The 27,536-nt window shown below is 42.4% G+C and overlaps 1 protein-coding gene across 2 annotated transcripts in view; it reads right to left on the bottom strand.

Annotated features, from left to right (window-relative positions):
• Positions 1–20,200, bottom strand: part of ST6GAL2 (ST6 beta-galactoside alpha-2,6-sialyltransferase 2) — a 256,017-nt gene extending 235,817 nt beyond the window's left edge. For both annotated transcript variants that reach the window (XM_039535105.1, XM_039535135.1), the window contains exon 1: positions 20,075–20,200. The gene's annotated coding sequence lies outside the window, so the exon portion shown is untranslated. The remainder of the gene's footprint in view (positions 1–20,074) is intronic.
• Positions 20,201–27,536: the final 7,336 nt, after the last annotated feature.

The following is a 27,536-nucleotide window of genomic DNA, read 5'->3' as shown; positions in this document are numbered from 1 at the left end:
GGAGCTTAGAGAGGGAGTGCAAGAGCAAGATATGCATAACAAACATTGGTTGAATTTAGGCCAATAACAACCCCTCTCCCCCCCCCAACCCCACCCCCCAAAGAACAAACAAACAAAAAACCCTACAGGAGTAATGAGAATGTAGGCAGAAAGTTCAGCAACAGAGTGGTGCTATCCAATTTATTGCACTGAATGCAGCATGTATGCCTTGTGGGAAGATGGTGTACGTGTGCATTCAATGCAAGCAACTCATGGCCCTCAGAGACCGAGTATGGGCTCTTGAGACCAGAGTGGCTAATTTGGAGGAGCTAAGGGAGACAGAGAGGTATATAGATGAGACTGTCCAGGACACAATAGAGCAGTACCACCCCCAGTCTGACAGCTTCTGTGCTGTTGAGGAGGAGGAAAGTCTAGGGAAAGGAGAACATCAAGCTAAAGCAGAAGAAAATGATCCCTTAGTTGGGACCCTCCTTCCAGATAATGTCATGGCATCCTCTCGCACTGAGATACCTCTCTGGACGAGTGGACCTCAGTTATTAGGAGGAGATAGATAATCGTAATCGGGGATTCAATTATTAAAAATAGATAGTTGGGTTTGTGCTGACTGGGAGAACCTCGTGGTGAATTGCCTGCTGACTGCAAAGATTATGGACCTCTCAAGACATCTAGACAGGCTTATGTGCAGTACTGAGGAAAAGCTGGTGGTCATGGTACATGTAGGTACCAATGACACAGGGAAAGATAAGAGAGGTTCTGGAGGCCAAGGCAGCTATGTAAGAGATCAAAGTCCAGGACCTCCATGGCAGCATTCTCTGAAATGCTTCCAATTCCATGCATAGGACCAGTTAGACAGGCAGAACTACAAGGTCTCAATGCGTGAATGAGACAATGGTGTTCAGTGGAGAGATTTAGGTTTATTAGGAATTTAGGAACTCCTGGAGGAGTTTTTGAACTCAGGGCTGGGGGAAAACTGACAGGTATGGAGGAGCACACAGTTGGGACAGAGACATCCCTTAAGGGAGGATTTATTAAAGTGGGTATTCTATATCCTAGTAAAGAGGAGAGGACAGAAGTACAGGAAGGAACTGAAGAGAAACGATAAAAAGAGTCTCATTCAGTTACACCACTTGAAGGCAGATAAATAAATATTGACAAAATTTATAAGTGCTTGTACACAAATGCAAGAAGTCTAAATACTAAGATGGGTGAACTTGAGTACTTCATATTAAATTAGCATATTGGTATAATAGGCATCACTGAAACTTGGTGTAATGATGATAATCAATGGGGCATGATAATACCAGGATACAAAATATATAGAAATGACAGAGTAGGTTGTGCTAGGTGGGTTAGTAACACTATATGTAAAAGAAAGCATAAAGTCAAATAAAGTAAAAATCTTTAATGAATATAACTGTACCATAGAATCTTTCTGAATAGAAATTCCATACTTCAGTAACAAGAGTATAGCAGGAGAGAGATATTACCAACCACCAGACCAGGATGGTGACAGTGACTGTGAAATGCTCAGTTGATTAGAGAGGCAACAAAAACAGAAAACTTAATAATGAGGGATTTCAAGTATCCCCACATTGACTGGATACATGTCACCTCAGGACGGGATGCAGAGTTAAAATTTCTAGACACCATTAAAGATTGCTTCTTTGAGCAGCTAGTTCTGAAACCCACAAGGGAGAGGTAATTCTTGATTTCGTCCTAAGTGGTACACAGCATCTGGTCCAAGCTGAATGCTCAGTAATAGCAACCCTCATGTACTTAAATTTAACATCCTTGTGTGGGGGGAAATAGCAAAGAAACCCACCACAGGAGCATTTAGCTTCAAAAAGGGGAACTACACAAAATGAAGAGGCTAATTTAAAAGAAATGAAAAAGAACAGTTAGAAGAGAGAAATGCTGGCAAGCTGCATGGAAACTGTTTACAAACACCACAACAGAGGCGCAAACTAAGTGTATACCCCAAATTAAAAAAATAAAAGAAAGAAGAGGACCAAAAAAATGTGACCATAGTTAAACAACAGCATAAAAGGTAGTTAGAGACAAAAAGACATTCTTTAACATTTGCAAGTCAAATCCCAGTGAGGAAAATAGAAAGGAGCATAAACTCTGGTAAATCAAGAGGAAAAGTATAATGAGGCAGACCAAAAAAAGAATTTGACGAGCAACTAGCAAAAGACACAAGAGCTAACAGCAAAATTGTTTTAAAGTACATCAGAAGCAGGAAGCCTGCCAAGCAATCAGTGGGGCCACTAGGTGATCGAGGTGCTAAAGGGGCACTCACGGATGACAAGGCCACCGCAGAGAAGCTAAATGAATTCTTTGCATTGGTCTTCACTGCACAGAATGTGAGAGAGATTCCCACACCTGACCTATTCTTTTTAGGTGACAAATCTGAGGAACTGTCCCAGACTGAGAGGTCAATAGAGGTGGTTTTGGAACAGATAGATAAATTAAAGAGTAATATGTCAGTAGGGCCAGATGGTATTCACCCAAGAGTTGTGAATGAACTAAAACATGAAATTGCAGCTCTACTAACTGTAGTATGTAACCTATCACTTAAATCAGCCTTTGTACCAGATGTAACACCATTTTTTTTAAAAGATTCCAGAGGCAAGCCTTCAATTATAGGCTGGTAAGCCTAACTCCAGTACTAGACAAATTGATTGAAACTATTGTAAAAGACAGAATTATCAGACAAATAGATCTACACAATAGGTTGGGGAAGAGTTAACATGGCTTCTGTAAAGGAAAATCATGCCTCACCTATCTATTAGAATTCTTTGAGGGGGGTCAAGAAGCATGTGGACATCTGAAAGGCCAGTGACCACAGTCCAGCCAAAGCCCCTTTTGGTGATCTTGACAACACTGCATCGTACCTCCCAACATTCCATGTGGCCAAAGCAGGACGCAACAGAGTCACTCACTGAGAACAGAGCAGTTCCCAAGTGCAGCAGCTGCCATGCTCAGTGCCGAGGGAACAGGGGAGATGCCAGGTGTCACTGCCAACCCCTGTGAAATCATGCTGGTCCCAGTGTTTCGCCTGCCAAGTCTGTGCCACACTCAGCCCCCACCTTCCAGTCTGGGGAAATATCACACTCCACCCCAAAGTTCCCCCAAGGGGGCTGAGCATGCCCACAAGCAACTGAAGCTGGTCCCCTCCCTAGCTCTTCACCGTGTGTAACATGTGTATGGCTGCAGGCACCACGGCATGTGGGAAATCCTCTATTTCTACTGGGACAGGATGTTTCAGGGGTCAAAACAGGACAGTCCCATGTACCCAGGACAGTTGGGAGAGCTGCTGTTTAGCAATAATTAAATCAAATGCTGTTTATTTAAGAAAGAGACTGGAATCAGATGCAACTAAAAAATCATGGAAAGCATCAAGTCTCTTCTCTTCTAGGCAAGCACTGTACACAGCCCACTAGAACAGGCTAGAAAACCTGCCAACGCAGTGGGGCTTCCCATAGACTGCAGGTTTTCTTCTACTCCTCTGCAAGGAAAAGCTATGGGGGAATTGCCACTGGTTTTGGAAGGAGGTGCTGATGCTGGGCAGGGGGAGGAAAAATGAAACACTTTGGCCAGGGGAAGAGAATTGAAGTACCACGGTCTCTCTCTGTCCCCCTTTCTCTTCCTGTATGTCCAGTTACATCTCTGCAAATTCATTTCAATCTATGTCAAGGTATGCTGATGTGTGCACATCTGCACTCCACTGGCTTCTGTTTTGTGGATTTTGCCAGGTATGTATGTGTCTTCATTACAAAAGCGAAATGTTGGTAGTGAGAACCTCACATATTCCATAGCTGCAGTTTTTTGCTCTCTCTCTTCTCTCTCTCCCCCCTTTTTCATGAAAGACTGCCCAGAATGGAGACAACCTTCCTGTTATTTTTAAAAATCTGCATCCATTTCCAGTAAGGAACAGATTTATACACAGAAATCTCTCTCAACTTTTACTCCTGAAACTCTAATGGTTCTTACCCCCAAAATTCTACTGGGTTGGCTTGTTACCTTCAATATATATTTATTTATACATTACCACTCTTGTTTCTTGTCAGCCCCCACTCCTCCCTGGAGGAGTCTGCCAGTATAAAAAACCTGTAATGTCTTCCTAAGAATATTATAGTTCATGAGGGTAAGAATATGTAGAAAATGATAATGTTTATGCATAGTTATCTCTCACACATCGTATGGGAGAGATTTCAGGCTGGCTATTTTGCTTTTACTCATGTTGATTTCTGTTAGGAAATCTCTTTCCAATTAATTCCTCATAAATTACACAACCTTACACATTGTACCAATTGCTTTGTGAAATGTGACCACTGGCAGAAACCTATCCACTAATGCAACAGTAACAGCTGGTGCTTCATTTCCTCATAGGGTGAGACGGGCCAGACAGGGACAATCCCACATAGTGTGTATAATGCATTCAGCCACGAACATAACCACATCTAATTACTTTTTTTAGGTGTGAAAGCAGAGCAAAATGTTTTAATATTAAATTTCATATTTTGTCACTGAAAAAGTAATTTATTATCAGGAAGACATTCCCCTTGCCACTTTCCCTATGTGAAATGTATTATAGGCTTTTGTTTGGTTGGTTTGTGTTTTGGCTTCCTCCAAAGCCAGATATTGGCCTCCGCTTGAAGTACAGATACAAATGTCAGAACTGATTTACGCCTTCCCTCCAAAAGAAAAAAAAAAGAAAGAACCCTGGCATCTTTTTCTTACCTAATAATGACAATAAACAGTAGCAGCTGAAAATAGCACAGACTAGGAAAACAAAACAAAAACAAAAACAAAAACCGGGGCCTGATGCAGTTAAACATTATTCATGCTAGTCCTTGCTCGTGCTGGCAGTTTCATTGACTTGAATAGGACTACTCACATGAGTAACAAATATTCAAGGGTTGGATGGCTAGATCCTCACTCCTCAGACATTTCCTTTGTACAGGTGGGTTGTAACATTAGAGCCCTAAAATGTACATTGTAAAAGTGAAAATTTAGTGTAAACTCGGAGGCTACATTTTTCAAAAATAGGAGTCTAATGGTCGGCTCCTGAGTCCACATTTAGTGCTCAGCACTTTTGAAAAGCTGATTGCTTATTTAGGTGCCGAAATATGCAGTTAGTAGCCTATTTTTGAAAATCTTGGCCACAATTGTTATTTTGCACTGTACAGCTAAAACAGTCTTACTGTCCTCCTTTTATAGTGTAAAACCAAAAATGGCACTACTATAAATATACAGTAAATCATACTGCATAACTCCTTCAAACAATTCACATCCCGTGCAAAAGGGGCAATCCTGGGTTAGAAACATGAGAGCATTGTAATAAATTAGAGAGTTCAAATATTTGAATCTAAATTCCTTTATCTGTATTAACTCCACAAGTTTACATATAGGTCTCCGTTATTCTTACATGATGAACCAGAGCATACATCTTCCCAGCATTAAAAACCTCTATCCTGAAACTGCAAGTTCTGCAAAAACAGTGCTAATGCTAATATTTTCTGAACCTACTTTGCGACGAATGGGACAGCCACATAATTTTCAACAAAGTATAAACAAGAATGATAAGCCTTTGACAAACTTGCTGTCACTATCTGCCAAGCCCTCACTTTCAAGGCTGCATGAATCTTCTAAAATAAATAAATAAATAAATAAATAAAATCACAGATGATATTGTCAGGTGCAATCTCACATGGTGCTTTTCCTTGCAAAGCTAAATTGATTGATTTTTCGTGTAATATGGGAATACAATTCCCCAGGCTCGAACTGATAGCACCTTATGGGCTTTTTTGGCTCCTGATCCCAGTGGGATAACATCTTCAGATTCATCCTGATACTTTGGCACCTGGAATACATTGGGGTTGTAGAGTTCAAATCCATTTGGCTTTACTATGTATAACGTTGTTTAAAAAAACCCTGCTTTTGATTCTGATGTGGTCTCATTACTGTCTTATCTTTCAAGCCTTGCACAGTACCAAGTGTCCCCTACTTAGAGACATAATGAAAATAGCAGTTTAAATTTTGGTTGCTCTTTCTTAGTTAACTGTAATAGGCTCTAATTAATTAAATCCATCCCTGTACATCTGCTTTCTTTTATATTTGGTACAGAAAACTGATAATTTGCTCAGGCGGAACAGAAGAAAAATCTTTTTTGCACAGGTCATTTATTAGGGATTTACTGTTTTCCTGGCATAAAGAATGTTCCTGTAAGCATTTGTGTTACATCGAACTTCAGCCATTGTGGGCTTGAATATCGATCACCTTACACTTTGTGTAAACTCTTATGCTGGTGCATGGCATCACCAGAGATACTAGACTACTCAAAAGGGGTGGAGGAGAAAAAAGGGGTGTATCCGCACCCCACCTTCTATATGGTGGTGTTGGCTTAGCACTGGAGTTAGCATATTCTGTATCTCCAAAAGGAAGGTGTAAGAACATATCCTCGCTGTGCTTAGCAAGGGCCTGAGTCAACACCCATTATGGTCAACGGGAAGACTCGTTAATTTTGCCTGTATTTGGATCAGGCCACAAGTGCTCAAAAGACATACTGCCTGCACTTCTCATCTGCAAGCAGGATGTCTCGTGGAGCGGCTAGTGGCATCGTGCCTTCTCACACCTTTCCTTAACCAGTTCTGGCTTTAAATGCTACAATTCAGCTCAGTATGTTTAAAATACTATGGCAGATGCCCTGTGTACTTGGCATCCTGTTAAGTTCAGCTGAAGCTGTACAAATCAGATCGGACCTTGCCATGTGCAAATATGCTCAAGGAACAAATAATTGCATCACCATCTCACATAGATTTGCTGAAGCACTGGTCACTTTACATGCCCCAACATTTTACCCTCATCCTAACCAAATTAAAAACAAACAGTAAAGGCATCCAGCGCTACTCAGTCACTGTTATTAAGAAGGCTCCTCAAGAAATCGTGAATGCTCAGTCAATGGTGCACCCTCACGTATAGGCTATGTGGGGAGTGCACATGACAGCTACCAGCAGGAGAACGTGCTCCCAAGTGACAAGAGGGTGCGTAGGGATGGGACGCAGGGTTACTCAAAGCCTCCTATAAGATCTACTAAGCTGTTTCAGTTGGCACAATTAGGCTTCCATAACAAGGGAGAACAGAGAGGAATTTAGTGGAGCATAAGGCTGGAAGAAACAGCTGCCACCACTCATCATTTCCTATAAGATGGGGGAGGGGAATCTGTGCGTGATTCTGTATCCCTCCTTATCACTGTGAAACACTTGTTTCAACAAATTCTCTTACCTGGTTTTGAGCTGAGTATCTTCAAGTGCCTGAGAAACAATATGTTTTTCTTCCTCTGCCTCTACACCCTTCTCTTGGTACTGCTAAAGCATCCCTTTTAGAGATGACTTAACTCCGGGACTCAGAAAGACCTTCTAAAGAGCATTCCTCCCTCCCTTTACTTTTATAATGGACCAGATTACACCTAGCGTCAGGCATTTTCAGTACTATTTCCAAAGGGAAGATACTTCTACACCTTCCCCTTGTTTCAGTTACACAAAAAGAAAACTGTTTTTAATACCAATATATCTAAGAATAGCTCTCTCTCTCTCTCTCTCTCTCTCTCTCTCACACACACACACACACACACACACACACTAAAAGAACATTATTTAGGTTGCAGAGTCAAGCTCTCAAAAGTTAGGAAATGACAGAATTAAGGCTGCCTGTGCAACTCTTCTGCTGGCCCAGCCAGTCCTAGTCATTCCCTCTCTCACTCTCCTTGTTCAGCCGTTCCCAGTTCTTCCCAGCAATTTGTCCCCAGTGTCCTTGCCCAGCCAGTCCCATTTGCCTCCCTTCCAGCTCCTCATCTGATCCATTTCTCTCCCCCCACCCCAAAATCCTAGTCTCTAGTTGCCCCTATTCCCTTTCCCCACTGGCTATCAGTCACAGTCTCCCTGCCTGGACTCCTCATCCAATCTCAGTGTCTCCCCATGACCTAATCCCAGCTTCTTGTCCTAGTCTCTTTACCCAGCCAGTTCCAGGTTTATCCCCTGCACACCACTCCTCATCAGATCTGTTCCACTCACCCACCTCCCCCCGCCACTTCCTGAATTCAGGGTCTTACAAGAGAAGTGTTGGGTAACCTAATAACAGGCACCCAGCCCCATGGATTAATATCATCCTTGTGAGCAGTTCAGGCCAGGGGCTTTGTCTTTATCCTTGTCTGTAAAGCACCAGAAAGGTATCTGAAAGGCGGTTTATTTGCCAAGCAGTTCTGCCTCCTATCTTGGCTATGGTAATAAGAAAGTGTTTTTGTTTAAGAAAAAAGTTGAAAAACTAGGCCCTGATCCTTCTTCCATTGAAGTCAACAGCAAAACTTCCATTGATTTCAGTGGGACAGGATCAGGCTTCTTGTGAACAGCTTTCTATGTCTATGTCTCCCACTCCTCTTTGCATCACATGATCCCCAGCCCAAGGAGTTTCTCACGGATGAGGGAAGAGAATGTTTGTAGGAGCTCCCTGTTAAAACACTGGCAGTAAATCTGTGCTCTGTCAGGCAGAGTCAGGCAGCTGTGGCTTCTCTGCCAAGTTCCAGCAGAAAAGGCTTATCCCTGGAAGCTCCTCCAGTCATTTGGATGGGTTGTCTTGGGGCCTGCTTGATCCAAAGAACCCGCTTGTGCAAATGGGCCTGACTAGGAAATTTTCCAATTAAACAGAGTTTTGTCAGAAAATGCCAGTTTGTCAAACCTGAAATTTCTTGCAGTGAGTTGAATTTGATAACCTCCCACCGCATCACAGGAAGGGACCCTGCTGCAACCCTGCCAGAGATCCAATGGAAGCCTGTTCGCCTAATGGGCTTCTGGGGAGCCTCACCAAGAGTATCGCCCCTGTGCCAGGGACTTGGGCTTGCAGGATCTGTGCTCTGGGGCAGCCCCACCATGTAGACTGCCACTGGGCTAGAGACCCAGAGCTTTCAAGCTCCCAGGCCAGCTGGCTCCCAGCAGGCAGCCCTGGGCAGCACAGACTGAAACTGACATTCTTGAAAGGTCATAGCAGCTGTGAAACTGACAAGAATGTCAATTTCAGGCAACACCTGCTCCTCTAGAGAGTGTTTTTGTTTAAGAAAAAAGTTGAAAAACTAGGCCCTGATCCTTCCTCCTTTGAAGTCAATAGCAAAACTTCCGTTAGTTTCAGTGGGACAGGATCAGGCTCATACTGAACAGCTTTCTTATGTTTCTCACTCCTTAAATCAAAGACCATGTGTTGGTGTTTCTAAAATGAAGTTTTTTGAGGCTTTCTGGTTTGTGAAAAATTTCAGTGTCAAAAATTCTTGCAAAACCAGAAATCCCAAATTTCAGCTAGCTTTATTCCTCCCTGCTCCCATCCCTTTTCAGGTCTCAGAGTGTGCTGTATTTCTATAGTACTATTTACTGAATTGAAAAAGAAAAGCATAAAGTTGTTATATAAATATCAAGTCATTGTGCTGTAAATCTGAATGATGGGAGGTAATATCACAGGCATATTTTTTATTGTGAAATCATTGTTAAAAATCACAGCTGCTTCTAACTGTGCAAGATGCTGGATTTGATGGACCATTGATTGAGCTCATATGGCACCTCTTATGCTATTACTAAAAATATTCGTATGCTAATGTTTTACACAGAGGAGTGGGGGTGACTGTGCATTGTGCATGCGAATGTGTGATCTTCATTCTAGGTGACTGTGATGTTAAAACCAAAGGGATTGCTAGCTCTTAGAGAGAAAACAAAAAACTCACTGTCACCAGGGAGAAACTGAGGACCCTATAAGTTGCTGTTGCCCAGTGTCATTTTTTGTCCAACTGGAAAAAATGAGCAAATGACAGTTTTCACCCTGCTACACTCAGTCTATGATGAATCTCCCTCCTCACCACATAACTGTAGTGACCCAGTCTGGGTTCATAATCCAGATGGAAGATTACTGATTCCACAGATCTTAAATGAGAGAGACAAGGAATGCAGCTTACTTTAAATTACTGTACTCACAAATCCAAATTGTGTGCCACGTGTATCTCCTTAAGTAAGTCGTGTGAGCAGTTTCTCTCTTACTAAGACAGGCCAAATGCCTTTAATAACAGTAGAGCTGAAAAGAAAGGATCCTGTTGTAAATAGTGTTTTGATTTAGTCTGACCCTTACTTAGTGGAATCAAAACTTAGGACAAAATAACTGAAGATGTGATTGTCCTTTGAGTGTCACTGATTTGAACAGACTTCACAAAGCGGTGGTTCTTGTAGTTCTATGATCTGGAGCCATTTACTCTGATATACTTTCAATTCAAATTCTAAAAAAAAAAAATGACAGTGTTGGAGTGAGATACAGATGTCCTGAGTTTATGTGAGAATTGATGTGGGGCACTGCTGACAATGGGTATGTACAGATATAGCTCTATATGTGTTTATATGAGAAACTCTTAACCCCAACAAACTAGCACTGCCAGTCCTCGCCCACAGACAACCTGCCAACCTGAAGCATATTCTCACCAGTAACTGCACACCGCACCATAGTAACTCTAGCTCAGGAACCAATCCATGCAACAAATCTCGATGCCAACTCTGCCCACATATCTACACCAGCGACACCATCACAGGACCTAACCAGATCAGCCACACCATCACCAGTTCATTCACCTGCACGTCCACCAATGTAATATACGCCATCATATGCCAGCAATGCCCCTCTGCTATGTACATCGGCCAAACTGGACAGTCTCTAAGGAAAAGGATAAATGGACACAAATCAGATATTAGGAATGGCAATATACAAAAACCTGTAGGAGAACACTTCAACCTCCCTGGCCACACAATAGCAGATCTTAAGGTGGCCATCCTACAACAAAAAAACTTCAGGACCAGACTTCAAAGAGAAACTGCTGAGCTTCAGTTCATCTGCAAATTTGACACCATCAGCTCAGGATTAAACAAAGACTGTGAATGGCTTGCCAACTACAGAACCAGTTTCTCCTCCCTTGGTTTTCACACCTCTACTGCTAGAACAGGGCCTCATCCTCCCTGATTGAACTAACCTCGTTATCTCTAGCTTGCTTCTTGCTTGCATATATATACCTGCCCCTGGAAATTTCCACTACTTGCATCCGAAGAAGTGGGTATTCACCCACGAAAGCTCATGCTGCAAAACGTCTGTTAGTCTATAAGGTGCCACAGGATTCTTTGCTTCTTTTACAGATCCAGACTAACACGGCTACCCCTCTGAAACTAGCACTGAACATCCCCAAACTTTGTGTAAGATCAGATCCAAATTAGAACTTTGCCTCATCTCTAATAGTTAACATACAACAACACTCATTATTCACAGTTGAGATGTAAGGGCCTTTACTCAGAAGAATATACGTATCTGGGTAGGATAGTCACTTGTTAGGAAAAAGTAAGCCTCATGCCCTCAGGAGCTCAGGTCTCTGCAGCATAGGCCATAAACTGAACTATTGGGTGCATGAGGAAATCACAAGTGTAGTTTATCTGATTTATGCTTGTGGTACACAGATTTTCTAACTTAAATAGACAATCGTTATAGCCATTCTCCTTATCTGCAAGCAGCAATGTTCCAAAAATTGAACACATTATAGAACTGAGGTGCTACCGGCAACAATTTAAATGAATGGGATAAGTCCCCTCACTGTTCCCTCGAGCAGATCTCAGTTTTGTTCTGATAGAGTCCCAAACCATACACAATGGAATCAAATCTCAGGAAGACATATGATTGTCCTTATTTTTGTCTTTTAGTTTGCTTTTATTACAAATCACCTCAAGGGATGTCACACTAAAAAGGTGGCAGTCCTCCGAAGGAGAGGAGCACTGTGCTCCTGCATTAGAAATGTACAACAGCAGGATATTCAACTTGAAAAATGTGCCCAAAAAGATTCCAGGGAGTTCTGTAATGAGAGTGAGGCAGTAATTCAAATCTGTGGCACTGTCTGGAGTTGCTTTAAAAGTGTAATACAATGGTGCTTTCCAATAAACAAAGCAGAGCATGAATGCTTGTCTGCATTGCATGCTGTTCTCATACAGAAATCAGTTTTCCATTTTTTATTTTTAAATATAACATTGGACCTCTTTGCAAATTCTAAGGTAACCACTGCTGTTTGCTGACATGAACAGCTGATTCTGTAAACGACTTCAGAAACTGCAGGTAATGGCTATAAGAAATTCAATCAATAAATAAGTTCTCCCTTCATTGCTGAGAGATGTCACTACCAAATGACTGTTTAATTCTCTAAAGGTGGCTAACTGTATTCTGTCATTTTGGGGAGAGGGAGAATTTGAATCTGAAAGCCATAATTTCCCTGGAGATCTATCAGAGGGTTTGCAGATAACCATAGATGCAAGGTACTGTCTGCAAGCCTATAATCTGTAGAGAGACTGAAAAGGAGCAAGAAAGGCATTTGAGCTCCAGGACGGGGTGGGTAGACATATCTGCTCCACTTGTGATTTCTGACTCACGTCTGCTTAGTTAACTGTCAAAAACAAGTTTTTAATATTGTCACTTCTGCAGAGCCAATATAACTGTCAAAGAAATCTGTATTCCTCAGGCATTGTCAATATCATCGTCACATACATTTCCAAACTCTTGGATTCCAGAATTGCTATTATTATTCTTTACATGTGTACATGTGTGTGTATTTTCTTACTTGTAAAAGGTGTCAAATGAATAGGTGTGGAGACTGAAGCCCTCTTTGACCACTGAACAGGTACAGCATGGGCAATAACACCTGTCACAGATTTATTCCTCTGCTCAGTGTTCTGGAAGGACCACTTCTAAAGGTCATTGGCACCATTAAGTCATTGGCTGAGACTGCCAAGGATGTCCATTACTGCCAGGTGTTGAACTTATTATTTCTATACCATAGCACCTGCAGGCCTCAACCAAGATGAGGGACTGACTATCTCAGGTGCTGTGCATTCATACAGGAGACAGTCTCTGCCTCAAAGAGTTTACAGTATAAGTAAACAACACAGATAAAGGGTGGAACAAAAGAAGTATTATCTCTGTTTTGCAGATGGGGGATAGCACCGTGTTTTTATGTTGTGAACACTAGGAACTGCACCTGCAGGGTCAGACTCCCATAAACAGAATTGTTTACCAGTGTTTTACATTTGCAAAGAGCATTTTAATATATTCAGAAAAAAGATGGGAATGGCATTCCTCTGTATCAACTCCCTAAGTTCTATGGCATTGTATTAAACCATACTGCATGTTTGTCAAGTATGATATGAAAGTGGCTAATGCTGCAGTCAAATGTATTTTTCCAAGGTAACACCAGCTTTCTTATTGCATTTACCAAATATATCTACATGGAATGATATTTTGTAAGACATGAATCAACACAGCATATGCTACAATGCTTTAACTTTGTTTTCATAATTGAAAGAAGCTGCTTTACAAGCATCTGTTCTAGTCCTAGAGATGTATCTTGCCATAGTTTCTCACTGAAAACACCATCTAAAGTCACTGAGATTTTTCTGGATAAAAAAAGGCCGGCAGGCTTTGGCTTCTAGTCTTTTAGAGCTGGTGGTGCTCTTTGAAACCTAATAATGCATCTTATTCTTATTTTAATTTATTTTGAAGTAAGTGAGCTTCACCTGCTTAAAACGGTTTACAAAGCTGTGGTTAAGGGAATGTGCAGAGCAACTATATTGTTGTTTCCTTGTGCAGGTCTCATTTTTTGTTTTTGGAGCAGGGGGGGCTTGTTCTCTGGGATAATGAGTGTATATATGCCAGTGTTTCTCAAACTGGGGTTGCTGCTTGTGTAGGGAAAGACCCCAGCGGGCCGGGCCAGTTTCCCCGTCCGCAGGTCTGTCCGATTGCGGCTCCCACTGGCCACGATTCACTGCTCCAGGCCAATGGGAGCTGCTGGAAGCGGCACGGGCCGAGGGACTTACTGGCCGCCGCTTCCAACAGCCCCCATTGGCCTGCAGCTGAGAACTGCAGCCAGTGGGAGCCACGATCGGCCGGACCTGCGGATGGGGCAGGTAAACAAACCGGCCCGGCCCGCCAGGGGTTTTCCCTACACAAGCAGCGACCCCAGTTTGAGAAACACTGATATATGTCCTGTGCTGTAGCTATGTTCTAAAATGTTCCCCATACAGCTTCTCCAGTGCTTAATTTGTAATGAAAGAGGTGCTGGGGCTCAAAGCAATTTTTTTTACATTCATAACTGATGCAGCAAGCCCAGAGGCGATGGGTCTATGAACTGAGAAGCACAGAGGTGCCTGGACTCGGCCCTGGAAAACCATGGCACAAATAACGCACTGAGCTTCTCTCTGCAGCATATGTAAGGGAAAATATGTTGGAAGTAAAACCTAGAAAACTGTTTCTAATCCAACATATCTTATGCATTTATGATGCATTCATCAGGATTTTTGTGAGTATAGTTGCAACACACAGAAGTCGCCCCACACTATGAATACCTTTTTGAAAACAGGTGCTTGTCATACTCATAGACTCATAGAGTTTAAGATCAGAAGGGACCACCAGATCATGTAGTCTGGCTTCCTGTAAATCACAAGCCACTAACACCCCCAGCCACCACCAACTAAACCCAACAATTAGAATTAGATCACAGTATAACAGCCCTCTGGGGACTAAACTCTTATGTGTCAAAGGCAGAGAGCTGGAGGGACTGGGGTGCACCAGTGCCCAAGGCTCCTGCAATGGGAGGGAGTTGATTAAGTGCCCAGATAATCCTGGCAAGTGGTCCACACCTCATGTTGCAAAGGAAGGCAAAAACCTCAAGGGCCGGGAATTTCTTTGTTATCTCACATATGGTAATTGGTTAGACCCTGAGCATGCAAGCAAGAACAAGCCAGCCAAGTACCTGAGGGAGCAACTGAGCTTCATAAGTTTATGGTACAATGAGGTTTTCCACAATGGCATATGGTCCTCCTGAAACTGCTAATAGCAAATATCTCCAACAGCTGAAGATGGGACACTAGCGGGGGAAGGGATCTGAGTTACTACAGAGAACTCTTACCCAGCTGTCTGGCTGGTGGGTCTCACCCACATGCTTAGGTCTAACTTATCCTCATATTTGGGGTTGGGAAGGAATTTTCCCCCAAGTCAGATTGGCAGAGACTCCTGCCTTCCTCTGCAGCATGGGGCATTGTGACAAGATCTCTGGGGTACAACCTGGAACTGGGGTACTGCTGTGCCCCCTTAACTCTCCATCCTGGGTCATTTCTCACAATGGTTTGCTAGTGACAAGCATCAAAACCCTCCAAGCTCACTTAGTACAACAGCATATGGAGCCCCACACCCAGCTAAATTACGTAAATGCTCTCTGAGCCACTCATGAATCATACAGAGAAAGGCACCAGCAAATCTCCCCAGCCTTGTACCCCCAGAATATCCCTTCTTGCATTGGTCAGCAGCCTGGCCAGTGTAAGTTCATTACCCAGTCTGCCCCTCCCTCTATGTAGAGAGCACACACAAGCCTTTGTAAACTGAGCTGAGATTTCCCAAGCACTTCAAGCAAAAACACACTGTTTTAGGTAAAATATAAAATAGATTTATTAGCTATAGAAAGATAGATTTCAACTGATTATAAGTGGTAGGCACAAAAGGTCAGTGATAGTCACCAAAGAATATAAAAGGTAAGTCTAAATCTTAAACTTTATTAGAGTAGGCAGTATGTGGATCAAGCAATTTCTCACCCCACAGGTAGGTTATACTTCTTAATACATGGGCTTTCTCTTTAAGCCTGGGACCAGTCTCCTGAATTCAAGTCTTTGTCTTCCCAGCATTCTTGTTGCTTCCAGCATAGGTGGGGGAGGAGAAAGGTAAAAGAATGATGCCCTGCCCCCTATTTTATATACTCAGTCCATGTGCCTGCAAAACACTAACCTAGACATATCCTGGTGGGCTTTGCTAAATCACAGAGTTGAGCAATCCCCATTGTATGATGCTTGTGCAGCCCTCTTACAGAATTGTAAATCCGTTGCTTATAACTCCCCTGTTGATTAATGGTCACTTAACACCTCCTGGGAGTAGATCACCACCTAACAGTAGAGACTCTCTAATTTACAACATATTTCAGTAACAACCATACAGCAAAATCTTATAACTTCATACACAGTAGTGATATACATATTTGGACAAAACAATGGGTTTCAGCAGATCATGACCTTTCATATGATATCTTACATGGCATGCTATGTATGAAATATATCAGAATTATATGACAGGATGAATCTTCTTTTCCAGGGTGCTGCTTTTAGGTACAGAGTGCTATAGGCATAGGTCACTTTTTGGTGTGAACTAGAGTAAAGGGTTCAGTCTCTAACTTGAAGTCTTTAAATCAAGATTAGAGGACTTCAGTAACTCAACCAGAGGTTATGGGCCTATTACAGGAGTGAGTAGGTGAGATTCTGTGGCCTGTGATGTGCAGGAGGTCAGACTAGATGATCATGATGGTCCTTTTTGACTTTGAAGTCTATGAGAGAATGCTCAGTGCCACCTCAAAGCATTGGCCCACCCCATCCAGTTGCCCATCTTCAACTATGGCTCTCTCTGATGCTTCAGAAAAAGGAAGAAGAAAAAAGAAAACCAACAACCAAACAGCCCCCACAAACCCAGAAGACAATGGGGAAAACATTCGCTTCCTGATACCTGCAGGTGACTGGCTGAAGCCCTGCAGCATGAGATTTTAGCCATGAGCTGGAAGGGACTATCCAGGACTGCTGAGTGATGCCCCCTCCCCACAAGGAACCCCATCATACAATCCCACTCATAAATTTGTCAAGTCCTATCTTAAAACTAATTAAGTTGTCCACTAGGAGTTGTGATGAGCACCCTTATGATAGCTAAATGATGGGTACCGAAATGCTTTGATAGATTCAATATATAAAAACAGAGGGGAGTAATGAAAATCTGTCATATAGATGTGTGAAAAACTAGAAACAATTTAGAAGAGCTCTTTGCCAGTGCTTGAACATCTGGCATTCTCTGCTTCATGAATTGTAATCTTTGATGAGGATGAGAGGGAGGAGGGGCATTTAAAGCTGAAGGAGCAACAGAGGAAATTTTTTATGAAAACCCGGGTTGGCTTGAAGGTGTGTTGAGATTTCTGTGGCTGTGTCTGATGCTGGCTGTGTCTGAAGATTTTGTATAGCATTAAACTTTATAGGACAAAGATTCATATTAGTAACCTGGGAGGTGCATGGCATTCAGAGATCCCAAGACCAGATGGGACCACTGTGATTGTCTACTCTGACCTCCTGTATAGCACAGGCCATAGAACTTCCCCAAAATAATTCCTAGAGTGTATCTTTTAGAAAAATGTCCAATCTTGAACATTGCTAGGGAGTATCCCTGTTCTACGGTTGGTGGATGGGTTAAACCTTTACTGAGAATGGAATTCATGTTTACTTTGTGTTACATTGAGAGCAGGTCAAAATTTTCCAAGTTTACATTTATTCATAATTCCCCCCCCCCCCACCTTGCCAAAAATGTGATTTTTGACTGAACCCACATATGCTTTACAGGTTTTTTGACCATCTCTTATAACATGGGGGCAAAATGTGAGAATTAGGCTTAGCTCTGCATTGGAGGCAGTGTGCACTGTCCATCCCTTCCCTAGGCTACCTAATACACAGGTGTGTGGGTGCAGAGAATGTACCAGCCTTTAGGATGGCTACACTGGTTTCTCAGGCATACCTAGCCCACTATGTTAGAAGGCATGACACCATAACACCACTTTTTGCCTGCCTCTTCCCACTCACTTTGGGGCAATGTGAAATACCAAGTCACATGGAGGGAGCGTCACTTGTGCAGGGATGGAGGTGGGGTAAGACTCCTTGAGCATTTTGCCCTAGCACTCATGCAAGGACGAGCCACAATCTGGCTTGTAAAGACACATCCCATGGTTAATACAGAACTTCTGTATCACCCAAGGCCCAATTCTTCTACCCTTACCAGTGCTGAGCAGCATCTTACTCTACAAGGAATAACACTGAAATCACTGGGAACTGCTCACAGAGTCTGAGGCTGCTCAACAGGCATAAAGGTATTCAAATCGGGCCCCAGCAAATGGGAGTTTTTTCCACAAGCCTGGTTTCTCTTAGGTTGGTTTGCAAATCGTGGTCATTGTTACATGGGAAAAGGGACAACAGCAAAATCACCTAGTTAACAGGAACAAGCTCAAGTATGAATTCAATACTCAGGACCAGATGTACCAATAGCTACTGTCCCTAATTCCCTTTGTGCTGAAATTCTTTGTCATTACTGTAATTTTACTCTCATACATGTAGATAAAGCTGGCCCACAAAAGCAAAAAAAAAAAAAAAATGTAGAAAACGCACTGCATAATTGTATTCAGCAATGATGGAAGTTATACATAAATGCAAGAAAAAAATTACTCTGCTTCCAATTTTTTTACCCTATCTATTGCTCCCCTGTAATGCGTTTAATGCACTAAATGTCCTAGGCAATGATGCAATTTTAGCAACAATTTAGTTTGCTATTGACAGAGTAATGCTGGATCTCAAAACCTGGAACACATGGCACATAAGTAGTCCTATTTATAAATTCTATAGCGACTAGTTATACAAGCTCACTTATCAATTCCCTAGCTCAGTCTGTCAGCCTGTACCCTTCAGAATGATTCCTCTATCAATCTAATGTGAAATTACTGAGCTTGAGGAAGCAGCACTTATTTTGTACTTTGCCAGTGAGCTGAGCGGTGTTCTTATACTAGCTTATAAAAGTTGCTCCTTAAACACTACAGATAAAGTCAACTGGAAAAAAAATCAATATAGTCCCTTTTGCCCTGGATAGGGAAAGTAAATATACCCACAGTGACTTGAAAGTAACTATTGCAGACCTAAAACCTAATCCTTAGATCTATCGTGTTTGTTCAGGGACAGAGAAAGTGATGAGTAGGACATGAAGCAGGAGTCTAAAATTATCACTGTATATTTTCTAGCTATAAGGAACAGCCCTCCTGACAGTTATAAATACAGCTGTGTCATCTATATGATCCAATGCACAGCTGTATCCAACAGAGATCTGGACTGGACTGACAGTAACTGATGAGTCCACAGTATCATGTCCTGATACTGATGCAGCTAGACTGGATTTACTTGTAAGAGAAATAGACTTGGATTCAGTTAGGAGCCAATCGTTCTGTTATTTCCTGTATTTAAGCAACAGCCTCTAGTCCATCGCCAATGCAGCTTGTTAACACCTTTTCAATCCAAAAGTTCAAGCCTTGAGCTTACTGGAAAGCTGTAATAATTGCACAATTCAAATCTATCATTCACATTATCCTTGTTCTGCTAGGGCAGGAGAGCCATGACCTGACCTCTCTGAGGGGAGCTATCATTTCCTCTTGAGTCTAATGCACTTGATCCATGGTGTCTAGGTAAATAAAAATGCATATCTGTGAGTGTGTGTGTGTGTGTATATATATATTGAAATGAATGACTTGGACAGCACCATTTATCAGCCAGATGACTAATAAAACATGTGACAAGCATACTTAACAAGCATACACATCAGCGACTTGAGCAGTAGATGTGCATTCCTTAGTTCTTTAGACTTTTCTTGAGCATAGTAAATCTGAATGGTAAGCAACAGAAGCAGGTGAAATGATGTGCAGGCAAATAAAAAAAACCCCACACATTTCTCCTCTATATCATTACCTGTCATCCCTGTTCTGTTAAAAGTTTTACATTTCCAAAGCCATCCACCAGCAAGAAAACAAGTTGTGTTATTCTGAGCCTTTTAACACATCCAGTACAATAAACAGAAAAAAGTGAAGGATAAAAGAATCATCTTGCATTTCTACACAGCATTACCAATCTCATCTCTAGTAGTTTTTTCAGCTGATTTAAGCTCTCCTTAATTTACTTAACATTGCTTTTGAGCACATAGACCACTCCACGCAATTTCTTGCATTGCAATGATACAGAAAAGATTGAACACATTACAAAAAAAATCTTTCAACTCTAATTGATCTCATGCAGCATACAAGCTCTCCCCCCACCCTCTTCCTCTGCTGAGTTAATCTGCAGCTCTGTCAGCATAAGAGACTTACCAAAGGGTTTTCAAGGGGAGAATGCAGTTAGGCTCTCTTACACACTGGAATAGCTGCTACCCAGTAATGAAGCAGGAGCTGAGAAGTCTCACTCTTTCAATAGCTATTCAGGTAGTGCAGCCAGCTTTCTCTAGCCCTCTGCATATACACAGACAGGCGCAGAGAGCGAGAGAGAGAAAGAGAGAGCGAGAGAGAGAGGCAATAAACTGAGCATAATTAAGAGAGCTCCTTTCTACAAATTACAGAAGCAAGTGTTCCCTGTAGCAGGGTGGTTTCTTTAAAAAGCAGTCTCTTCCCAGAAACCTTGCGCTTTTTTTACTTTTTTTTTTTAATTGGAAAAAGAAATCTTTCTTGGAAACAAAGTCATTGATGTGTTACAGTGAGGTTATTTTTCTTTTTTTATGATGAAAGTTTCATTGTGAAATTCAGTCTAGTTTGCAGGCGAATGAGAACCATCTCTGCAGCCTCTCAGCAAAGGAGCTTAGATCAACAGTCTCATGCATTTAATGACATTATTTATGAAAGAACGCATCTGCTCTAATAAATTCACCAATTAGGGAGGTAATGGTTTAGTAAATATATATCAATGCCTTTTTCAACATATGCACCATGGGGAAAAAAACAATACGACGTGTAAATTAACATGAAGATTTGTAATAGACCTGCTGTACTTGAAAGCATTTTGAAGAAGGAAAATAAATAATGCCCAGATTGGTAGGTTAGCTATGTAATACATGCCTAATGTGTCTGATATAGGTTTTGGCTACTTGTCCCTAATACATGTTGAGTAAAAAGTGTCAAGAAATTTCAGAATGTTATCATATTTGGCAAGGAGATTTGAGGAATTAAAGAAAGTTAAATCTCCTACACAAATCCTTTCTTTATTACCGAATTCACTTTCTCTGTAGCTTTAAAAAATAGTCTTTGTTATTTGTGGTGTCACCTTAGATAGGAAGCAGATAAAAGTGTCCTGACCATAAGTAAAATAAGAACACACACACACACACACACGTGCACACAAAAAGGCATTAATTTCCTTTAATTTAGTAATATCTGTTCTTTAGTGAATAATAGCTTTTGGGACCTTGGCACACTATAATATAGGGTCATTGTTGGGACAGATGCCACCTGGGGATGAAAAAAAATCAAGTGGGACATATTAATGCAATTTTCCCCCATCGAGCTCTCAGAACAGCCAGCATTACATTGCAGGACCCTCGTGTGAGGATGCTTTCAAGGACTGCTGCTTGGAAAAGAGGATGATGCTATTGTTAGAAGTAACTTTGTAATAAAGATGGAAATGGGAAGAAAAGGAGAGAGAAAATAATTAACAAAAGCCTATTGAAATAAGTCACTACAGAGAGACTCCTATATTGATAGTTCTATCTAAAACAGTTTAAAGCCCTATTTCTGAGAGTCTCCCTGACACTTTTATTCAGCTAGCTAATCGTTTGAGAATGGAATTTTTCCCCCACACAACTGTACAGCTCATGTTAATCTCTAAAGTATTAATTTGGTATTTAATTACTTTTCTACAAAAGACAAATACTTCAGCAGCTTCACTGGCTTTATTGGGAGGTCATTAAAGGTAAACCGGGCAGCAAGAGGCTATATCAATGTTTTGACCCATGCGGACCCTTGTGTCCTGGAAGAATCAGTTGCTGTTTTGAGTCTGTAGACCCCGAGCCTGCAAACATTTACATATCTGCTAAACTTTAAGCATGAGTCGGAGCCCTGAACTGTAAGCTCTTCAAGCAAAGATCATATCTTACTGCACATTTGCACACTACCTAGCACAATGGGACCTCAGTCCCGATTGGGGGCTTTGGATGCTATTTAATAAATAATAATAATTAATAATAAATGGATTTCTGTGAGTTGGTCCCTTAGCTCAATTTCTTATCCTTAGCTTGTTTCTTCAAGGCTTCATCTGCTTTCTAGGTGGTACTCTTTTTCTGCCCATCAGGACTTCCTCTCTTTCTGTTTCCAAGGAATTGTCTCTTCACTTTTTCTTCACAATCGTGCCCTCCACACCTGGAAAGGTCCAGGAGGCGGAATAGCCAAAAAGGCGGTGCTGACTGCTGAGGTAGGTGTTTGTAAGACAGATGTCTATGAAGGCCAGACCTTTTGTGTAGCATGCTTCTTGTGGCTCTGATTCTAGCTATATTGAATTTCTGTGTGTCCCAGTCACCCCAACCGCATATATACAGGTCCTCTCTGCAGCGGTGACAGCTTACAGAAGGGAGTTACTGCTACTTGTGAGGGCAGTAACTTAGACTGCTTTATTGTCAGAAAAGTGGCTATATATAAATAGGATTTTCTTACTGAAGAGATGGTCTCCCTGTGTCTATTTGGGGGTCACATCTGGTGATTTTAGCAATAATGTAAGATTTCTAATATTTCTACTCAAGATAGCACCGCTGAGTGCATGCAGCTACAGGAGAAGGAATGGGGTGCTATTTCTTACTGTGCATCAACAGAATTGTTTCTCTTGCAGAATGTGTACCCCCAAGTGTGGATGTGTGACTTAGAGAGCACACATGGCTTTCATGTCCTAAAATGAGTTGTATTAGCACCTAGGAGCTCCAGTCATGGACCATGACCCTGTTGTTTGTACAGCACTTAGCACAGATGCTTGTAAGAACAAGAGACAACAGAGAAACATAGGGACATAGGACTGGTAGGGCCCTCCTGAGACATTGGGTCTAATCCCCTGCTACCGCAGACAACCCTATCATATAATCCCATAAGCTTGTCAAGCTACAGTTTAAAACTAGTTAGGTGTTTGGCTCCATTCCTCCTAATGGGAGGCTGTTCCAACAACCTTCTTCTAATCTCCAGAATAAGTTTATTCATGGCCAGTTTATACCCACTTGTTCTTGAGTAAACATGGTCCTTTAGCTTAAATAGCTCTTCTCCCTCCGTGGTGTATTCCTAGACAGCAATCATATCCCCTCTGCGCCGTCGTCTTGGCCTGTCTTTATCCATGTAATAACAAGAGGGATTACAAGGAAACAATGAGAAAATGTTGGTCAGCTTAATAGGCAGTGGTCTCAGCACACTAGGGGCCTAACCATTATCAAGATGTTTTGTAACTTTCCTGGCAGAGGAGAATTTTAAGGAGGGATTTGAAGCAGGCTAATGAGGTAGCTTTGCATATATTTACAGGGAACTCCTCCCAAGCATGAGGGGCAGCACGGGTTGGGGGGGAGCATGAAGGTGCTTGTTTGAATATTTAACAAGTGGGTGATGAAAGATGACATCATGGGCTAATAGGAGGGAGGAGCTGACATCTTGAGAGTGAGAGATAATAGCTGGGCTGAGGATAGACATTGAAGGGCCTTGAAAGTGAAGCTAAGTGGCTTATGTTTGGTGTGATAGAGATGGGGAGCAAGTGAAGAGATACAAAGAGGGATGATATAGTCAAAACAATGGGCTAAGAAAATGATCTTTGCAGCAGCATTCTGAATGGATACAACCGAGGATGAGATTGCATTTGTCAAGGCCAGAGGGAAGGATGTGCAGTAATTGAGATGAGAGCATGGACAAAAGTTTTAGCTGTGTGGATGGATAAGAAAAGTTGTATTTTAGAGATTATGCAGAAAGAATCTGCAAGATCTAGACAGAGACTGTATGTGAGGATGCTTAGCTTATGGTCCTGAGTGTCAGGCAAGATTGCGGTGGCTTCCATAGCAACCGAGAAAGGAAGTAATGATGATGGGTAGACAGGTGGGTGGAAGATCAGAGCTCTAGTTTAGCTATACTGAGCTTCAGCTGACAGCTAGACATCCATGAGATGTCAGAGAGACAGGCTGAGGTTTTAGTTTGAACAGGAGGAGACAGGTCTGTTGTAGAGAGGTAGATCTGTGAGTCATCAGCATAGAGAGGGTAGCTGAATTTTTGTTTATGAATGAGGTTACCCAGAAATAAGGTATAGAGAAGGGTATCAAAGATAAAGCCCTGTGGAACCATCACAGACAGTTGGTAGAGTGATGAAGAGGATCCTCAGAAGGATACTTTGAGGGGGCAATTAGCGAGGTAGGAGGAGAACCAAGAGAGGACAAAATCATGGAAGCCAATGGAGGAAAAGAGCTTGACCTACTGTGTCAAAGATGTCTGCCTGGTCAAGGAGGATGAGGATGGAGTACTGGTTTTGAGGTTTAGCTAGGAAAAGACTTTGGTAAGAATGGTTTCAATTGAGTGCAATGGGTGGAAGCTGGATTGGAGAGGGTCTTGGATGGAATTAGAGGACAGGAACTCCAGACAGTGATTCTTAACAGCGTGTTCAGTGAGTTTAGAGATGAAAGGGAGTTGGGGTGGCTGTTGGAGAAGCAAGTGGTCTTAAGGGTGGTGTTTTTATAAGATGGAAGAGACTAAAGCATGCTTGTATTGTGAGGGGAAAGAGCCAAAGGGAAGTAAGAGATTGGGCACAGGAGAGTTCAGGAGATGGAATGGAATGGGGTCACTGGGGCAAATGGTGGGATCAGAGGAGGAGAGAAGACAAAACACTACTGCATCTGTGGCAGGGGAGAAGGAGGAGACTGATGTGGTAGGGGAAGGGAAGCTGAGCTGAAGGGAGGGGGAAAGTCATGTCATTTTGTCTTTTTTTTTCTTGGAAGAAATTGGCAAGATCCTGTTCAGAGAGAGAAATGGAAGTAGGAGAATGGAAGAGTTTAAAGAGTGAGACAAAGGTGGGGAAGGGAAGCTAGGATAAAGGACATGGGATTCCATTAATTTGAGAAGTAATGCTGCTTAGCTAGGATGATGGCAAAACTGAAGGAGGAAAGAACAAATTTGTAGTGAAGGAAGTCAGCCTGTTCATGGGACTTTCACCAGAGACAGTCCACAGCACAAGAGCAGGAATGGAGGAAGCAGGTGTTGGGGATGAGCCACAGCTGGGGGCTGGCAGGAGAGAGAGGGAAAAGAGTCACAGGTGGAGGAGTAAGGAATAGAAAGAATAAACAACCATATCGATGGAAGAAAGGCAAGAGCTCAAGGAGGAGAGAGCTGAGAGCAGATAAGAAGCCATCAGTGTGCAATGGGCAAAGTCAAAAGAGAACAGGTGAACAGGTTAGAGGGTGAACTCAGTGAGAGAGAGCAGTGCTTGGTGAAGACCAAGTCAAGTGAATGGCCCTTTTCTTGAATGGAAGAGTTGTACCCAACCTGCAGGTCAACTGAAGAGAAAGGAAGGCAAGAAATGTGTAGCTAAGAGGTTGGATAAACTTTCAAAGTTGAAGTCACTGAAGATATGTGTGGGAGACTGCAAGGAAAGGGAGACAGAGAGAGACAGAGAGAGAGAGACTGTTAGTCAGGGTCAAAACTCAGAGAGGAAGGCTGTTAGGGAGGGATTAGGTGGATGGTAGAAATGAGCATCAGGGAGAGGTAAAAGAAAGATGAGGCAGATGCTGTGCTGTTCAGTAGAAGATAGAGTGGGATGGGGAAGAGTTGGAAGTGGCAGTAATGGAAAAAAATCAACAGGAGATAAACATGGAATCTCATGAAACTGCTTTTACAGAGTCACTTTTCAGTGTCATGAAACTTGAAAGTGTAGTTTCTGATGGACAGGAAGAGGAACATGCATCATACAGCCTCTAACTTCTTCCCCTTTTCTTTGACCTCATCTCTCACCTATAGATTCACCATAGATGCTGAAGAGGGAAGAAAGACAGTTATTAAGGTTATGGAGGAAGAATAATATGCAATATAGCTGCTTTGCCATTCCCTCTTCTGCAAGATATGGACTTTTCAGCTCTACTCCGTACTGCACATGTAGAAGGAAGGATATTGTAATGGACTTTGAAAGGAGCACAACTGTCCTCTCCACCAGTAGGCAGAGCTGCTACAGCTTCGGGAATTGTCAGAGACTGATGTTTTGATGCACAGCTGAGTGCCTTCCCCATAGCCAATCAGATCATGATAGAGGTGGAACTAGAGATGGGACACAGCTTGGAAGATGTTGAGGCAGTATCTGCGATGCTGAGGGGAGCAGAGGAAGCTCCACAGTGTGGTCTGAGAAAGAAAGTTTTCATATGACAGAGAGCCAGCTTCTGGCTTAAAGAGAGAGGAGGAGGCTCCAGGGATCCAGTTTGAAGAAAAGGAGGCCTGAGCCAGGATGGTATAAAGACCCAGAAAGAGAGGAGCCAGGAAAAGCAGTCTGAAAAGGGAGTATTGTGAGAAAGTCTCTGGGAACCCAGTTAATGGCTGAAGGCTAGCCAGGTGGCTAAGCTAGGGCTCAGCATGACACAGTGGGGCTCAGGAGGGACCACTCAGACACAGGTTTGTAGTAAGTGTTAGGAGTATTAGTGATGATAATGTAATAATCAGGCCTATGTATTTGCCTGAGATAGAATTTTGGGTCTTGTTTGCCCATTTGACTTTTGATATTTTTATATTTTTACTAATACGTGTGAAGAAACAACAAAGACATTGCATGTTACATCTGCCCACAAGCAGATGGGTGGAGAAGAGATAAGCAGGGAATCTCATGAAACTGCTTTTACACAGTCATTTTTCAGTGTCATGAAACTTGAAAGTGTAGTTTCTGATGGACAGGAAGAGGAACATGCATCATACAGCCTTTAACTTCTTCCCCTTTTCTTTGACCTCATCTCTCACCTATAGATTCACCAGAGATGCTGAAGAGGGAAGAAAGGCAGTTATTAAGGTTATGGAGGAAGAAGAATACGCAATATAGCTGCTTTGCCACTCCCTCTTCTGCAAGATATGGACTTTTCAGCTCTACTCCATACTGCACATGTAGAAGGAAGAGAGTGTAATATACGAGTGCACACTTGAAGGACAGTCCTGCCTGATCTCTTCTCCCAAGACTAGGTCTAGAGAGGAGGATGGGGGTGGGGGGAAGGTATAAGAAACACTAAAAGCCAAAGAAATGCCTGTCCCTGACTGAAGAACAACCTCACTCCTTACTCCTCCCATGGGATACAAAAGAGGTGGTACCAAAGCCCCTAGACCCAAGACCCTCCAAAACAGAACATGACCATAAATGTAAGGGGTGTGACCAAGGGTGTGCACTACAGATATAATTATCCTGCTAAGGAAGGGAAGGGGGACTCTGGGAAGAAAGCTCTACCAGCATGCAGAGCTATGGATATGCTTGCATGATTAACCCCAATAAGCATCGCATTGCCTGCACTTTGGACTTCTGGTCTTCTGCTTTCTGTCTGCATGACAAGAACCAGGGGAGGGTGAAGGGAAAGCCCTTAACAGTAGGCACCTACTCAGAAAACCAGCCTGAAGTGGGAGAGTGTTTGGGATTCTAACTCATGTTGTACCCTAACAGTGTTACCTATTGTTCAGTGTAATCCCTTTAAATGAACTACCCTGTATTCCCTCTGACCCAGGTCTTAAATTCTCACAGAGTATTTCCTGGAGCTCAGAGCTCTGGGCTTCAGCCCAGCTGGGCACACCAGAGCTCCCATGGGTTTGAAAAAATTTACTGGAG

This window comes from Mauremys reevesii, linkage group 1 (genome assembly GCF_016161935.1).
Source record: "Mauremys reevesii isolate NIE-2019 linkage group 1, ASM1616193v1, whole genome shotgun sequence".
Classification (NCBI taxonomy): domain Eukaryota; kingdom Metazoa; phylum Chordata; order Testudines; family Geoemydidae; genus Mauremys; species Mauremys reevesii.
The sequence above is the reverse complement of the archived record's forward strand: the minus strand, read 5'-3'. Positions and strand labels throughout refer to the sequence as shown.